Genomic DNA, 5,775 nt, shown 5'->3' with positions numbered 1-5,775 from the left:
GGCTGGAATCAAACCAGAGGCCCTGGTGCTGTTAAGCAGCTGTGCTAACCACTGAGTAATCATGCTATCCAAATGAATTTGAGGCAGTCGGGACATGTTTTTTAAAGATCTGATTACAATCTTTAATGGAGTTGTTCATGCCATGATTAATTTAGAAGGGCAGACATATGATATCATGAATCACCAATCTACTATTAAGCCATTGACATAGAGTGCTGTGTGAATTATAGACTTCCTGTATGGTCGTAGGTGTTAGTTGTTGTCCAAACACACATCCTTAAATTGACAAGCATTTACTTGATCAAAACCAGAATATTTCCTTTTGCTTCAAAGTTTACTGTAGATTAGCAGTTGCTTGTAAATTCCTGGTTTCACTCCAGGGTTGAAAGAATTGAGCCAGAAATTTCTAATATTTTTTCTTCTTTAAAATTTTTCTTTTTGCAAGAGAATTGCATGAATGTCAAAGTGTGACTTACAGAGCTCAAAACCATTGTGTAATTATGCAGGATAGCCAAATCTTTGGTATTGGGGGACAGCATGAGATGGTTGTGCTAAAAACTGGAATGAAGGCAGGTAGGATTAGAGCAAACACTGGGCACTAACAAATTGGCAGTCTGTTATGGCTTTTGCCTAATATTAGTGTCCTTTAGAGTTACAAAAAAACAATCCAACTATCAGGCACTGTGTAAAACAGCAGGCATTAGATTTTCATGGAAGCGGTGGGGAAGATCAAGTCAGGCAACTTTCTAACTTGGCAAACCCAGTTGCTTTAAATGGGCCTCTGTATTTTCACTCCATGAAGTCAAAGTGAAAAGAGAGACACAGGCCTGCCACTTCCAGAAGCAGTTCACACTTATCCATTATAGGCAGCTGAGTGCTGAAATGGGCTAGTTACAACATCAGCATAATTTGTCTGGGTCTTCAGCCCAGTTACATTAAAAGGCTAGTTGGCCTTTTAAGCCAGCATCTCCAACAGTCATTCAGCCTCCACCTCATGCCCCTTCCATATTCACTTATAATCCCATGCCTCTTCCCTGTCTTCTCCTTTTTCCTATGCCCCTTTGATATGCCTTCCAGTAACCCATGGCCCGTCTCTATGTTGATTCATTGAGTATACATTGAACCAATAAGACATAAAATACCATTGGCAAGTGTTAGAAATGCTCAAGGAGAAGAAAAGGCACAGAAAAGCACTAAAGAAATATCCAATGATAAAAATTGCTGCTTATACAATCTTATAAGTGTCAATCACACACAGTCATTTATCATAAAATAACAGAGGCTTTACACTGTTTCATACCTCTCAACCCCAGGGCATCAATGTAGACTTCACCAGTTTCCTCATTTCCCTTCCCCCCACCTTACCCCAGTTTCAACCTTCCAGCTCAGCTCTGTCCCCATAACCTGTCCTACCTGCCTATCTCTCCTCCCACCTATCCACTCCACCCTCTCCTCTGACCTATCACCTCCATCCCCACCCCCATTCACCTATTGTACTGTTTGACCTTCTCCCAGCCGCACCTCCCCCCCCATTTATCTCTCCATCCCGGACGCTTCCTGCCTCTATTCCTGATGAAGGGCTTTTGCCTGAAACGTCAATTTTCCTGCTTCTCGGATTCTGCCTGATCGGCTTTGCTTTTCCAGCACCACTAATCTAAACTCTGGTTTCCAGCATCTGCAGTCCTCACTTTTGCCCACTGTTTCATACGTCTCAGTCTTGCCCAATGACACATTCAACATTGAAATACCACATTAAATAGAGAATAATTTATACAATATTAAAAAAGATGTCATTCAATCAAAGCAAACATCTCCTCAGACTATCCAAACAGGCGTCAGTGAAGCTAATTCCAATAGTGAGTCATGAAGCTCAGCCAAGCATTCATAATGGGACCATCTGACAACCATATGAACAGAAATACATGGTCTCATGACTGACTAACTGAGCTCCACAATTCAATATTGGCATCATCGCAGCAGGGGTTTACTTGGACATCTTAAAGGGCAACACTAGTGTTGGTTCCATTATGAGACTATAATAAGTTATTCATTATTTGTGATTTTACATAATCTGCATGTTTGTTTGGATAAAATTAGGAGAAAGTACAGTAAACCTTCTGTTATTGGTACTATGGTTGGAACTGTCTTAGGGTTGTAAACACAACTTTTTTGGTTCAAAGGAGATTATTTCTGTGTTTTCTTTAAGCTTTTCAAACAAGCCACTGTTGCTACATGATGGGGAATGTGTAATAACTTTTACACTTCTCTGTCTAAAGGCTTCCGAATCTCAAACTAAATGGCCTGAAGAGTCATAAACTATGTATCCTTGAGAAACTCAATGGTCTCTTTTGAAATAATGGGAGGTGGAGGGTGGAGGGGGGAGGGGGGTGGGAGGAGGTGTGGGTTTGTGATGTAAGATGTATGCCCCTGCAGAGGAGTCAGCAGAACTACAGCTCACACCCACACGCTCGGCGTATGCTAGCAGAATTGTTCGAAAGGGGAGTCACAGTGTCTGATCCCACTCACCATTTTTAAAGGACTCATATCCAGTCTGACTCAGTGACAATCCAGGCTGATGCTTATTGTTTTTAGGCAATTTACACTGCAGCTCAAGAGGATTTTGACGCCACACCCTGTCCATTATAACACTTTCCTTTCTATTGAATGCCAACACACTACAAACCTTACGACCTTGCTTCACTGAACTCCTCCCCACAAACACTTATTCTCTTAAGATTCACAGGCTTGTTTTCTTCTTGTTCCAATCGACTCCACTGAATATTTGTGCTCCCACAATTAACTTCATTAACTGTTCTCTGATCTTTTCTCCTGTTGGATGGAATGTTTGAATTTCTCCAGCCTTGAAGGTTTTTAAATACAGTCTCCAAATGGTAGAAAAAAGGAAGCTCATTCATTAGAGTGGAAGTGCCAACCAGGATGCAAAGCATGTTAATACTTTGTGGACGAATATACTTCATAGTCATATTATGATAACATGGGGTTGACCCTCTACTGCAGACTGCAATTAAAACAAAACAAGATAAACAAAGCCAGTAAAATGAATGAAGTGATTCGGATCCCAAAAATGCTTACTTGTCTTGTTCCTAACAGGAAATAAACTGCCATCCATACATAATATGGTCCACATGAATGTAATGCTGAAGTTCCAAAACAGCCAGTTACATTCTCAGAGGATGGGCACTAAATGCTGACCTTGGCACTGACTTCAAGAATGAAAAAGAAAAGACTGCACTCGATGATCAAGTAATCTGCTCGAAGGAAATGCAATAGAGATGTTTATGGTCATGCATCCGACCAAATCAACCTGTGGATGATTTAATTTTAGGGATGCCCGAGAAACATTGTAATATACCTTTGCCATCTAGAAGCAGACTGACTTGTATTTCTAATATTTTCCTTGAAAATTTACTTTAATTTAAATCATGTTATGCTTTTAAAGTTCCTAGAAGTCCCAAAAGAGAAAAGGTTGATCCAGGAGAACGAGATGAAACTGGATTGCCAGAGTTAAAAGGTATTTTGTGCAGAACAAAGAAATGAAATTAACATCTATTAAATGATTTTAAAATTGTTAAAAATGATTGTAATTGATGTGTTATAACCAATATCACAAAAAAAGTCATAAAGCATTGGGGAGAAGCTGGGAGATTGCTATTGTGAAAAAAGGTGCATGATTTATACATCATTTTCAGAGTTTAGGATTTCAAAATCCTAGTATTTGGGTATTGCTTACTTTTCTAAAAGGATTTGTTTTAAAAACTAGGTCAGACAGTCCTGCTGGAATAGTAACCTAATCGAGTATGAGTCTGAGAGCAGGTGACTGCAAACACTGGAATGTTAATGAAATGGTAATGGTCTTTGGCAGCTAGGGTATATGTTGAAGGTCATTAGATTTTTTTCAGTTCAGAATAATACAAGATTGACTTGAGTTTAGGAAGTCCAGAGACTGGAAGTTTTTAGGACCATTTGGATTGGTCCTGACAGAGGTCCAAATCAAGTACAGTTTCTACCATTGTAAGGTGTATTTTTATAGCAAGTTAGGGAAAACAACAGTTACCTTTTCAGAAAAGTTTAGATTGTGCAGCATCTATACCAGAAACATTTGATTAGAAATCTTTATGTTATTAGAAATTGGTAAGAAAATTCTACAGCTCTACAGGATAGAAACTGGGGAGTATCAGTAATGCAGAACTTAAATTGTCCCTCTGTATCAAAATCTTTAAATTCTGCAAAGGGTAGTGTCACTAAACAGATTTTTAATGTTTTTTAAGATCTTTCTAACTGTGTTCTATATTTAGCTTATCTTCTATTTATTCTTTTATATGATAAATCTCTGTTCTATCATTAAAGAAAATCCTTAGCCTCATGCAAACATGTCTCAATGACGATCACATTAATTAAACTTTAAACCATCTATCAAATTTGATTTTATTTCTGGAATATGACTCCTCCAGTATTGCTGTCAGCTTAGGTTGTCCCACTATTGTTGTTATGATTCTGGCTGGGGAGTGGTAAACAACCAACAAATCATGGGCATCTTGGAAAACTATTGATTCTGGTATAATCAAGAAACCTATTCAGCAATGACATGAATATTAGTTGTTGAAGTAGCTAGGGCTTCAATGGCATGTAAAATATATACTTCAGGGGTTATTTACTATTTGTAGGAAATTATACTTGGTTGCTATGGAGCAAGTCGGACCATTTAAAACAAATTGCATTGAAACCAAAGTTATTGCAGTATCACTTATGAATATATTACATACCACAAGAATGCTGATACCTTTGAGGTTTAAAGTCCAAGTGACATTTGGTCAAATCTATTTCAAGTGATTTGGAGATGCTGGTGTTGAACTGGGGTGTACAAAGTTAAAAATCACACAACACCAGGTTATAGTTCAACATGCTTCCAATTAAACCTGTTGGACTATAACCTGGCATTGTGTGATTTTTAACATATTTCAAATGGGTTTGTTTTAGGCAGAATCTTTTACTAAGCTTAACATTTTTGAAGAACCCTGTTCTCATTAACTTCACTTAATATCAACCCAGATCTTGAAGTCAGCAGTGAAGTGATTTTTAGATATCATCGCTTTTAAAATATTTTAGCAAACTGCTAACAACCTGCAGCCTTTCTGTTGGTTTATAAAAGTATTATAACCTGAACAGCAAAAGATTAAGGTATTGTTATGATCAAAACATGGGTGAGGTTCCCAGTTTGTCACAGTTCCAGATGAGATACACTGAACTGTTAAAGTACTGGATGAGGAGGGATCACCTGGCTTCTCTTTACCATTTACCTGCTGCCCCTGGGTTGGTTGAAGCCAGTAATTTTAAAAAGATGCCTGTGTGTGGATACACTACTCCCAGATCCAAATAAACATATGGTTTTAAAGAAGCCAGCTTAACCAAGCTTCCTTGAAGAAACAAAGGCTGAATTTATTCATTACAATCCATGAGGAAAAATACTGACACTATACATATACAGATTACGAAAAAGAGCCAAGTCCAAGAAGTTAGAACAAAATGTTTGAATTGCTTATGAATAGCGAATACAACATCATTGCAGCTGTTATTGAGTTGCTCTTCTCGTGTTGATATTGGCATTTGAAGACAAGATTTGAGGTTTTGTAGACTGATTGAAGTTTCCTTGTCCTGATTCCATTTTTCAAAAAAATTGCACTTACAGCACTTGGAGTATGAGAGAGCCTCCCTTTTTATTATCGTGCTAACCAGTGGACTTCCATCACTCAGTAA

Source organism: Chiloscyllium plagiosum, chromosome 27 (genome assembly GCF_004010195.1).
Source record: "Chiloscyllium plagiosum isolate BGI_BamShark_2017 chromosome 27, ASM401019v2, whole genome shotgun sequence".
NCBI classification, from domain to species: Eukaryota; Metazoa; Chordata; class Chondrichthyes; order Orectolobiformes; family Hemiscylliidae; genus Chiloscyllium; species Chiloscyllium plagiosum.
The sequence above is the reverse complement of the archived record's forward strand: the minus strand, read 5'-3'. Positions refer to the sequence as shown.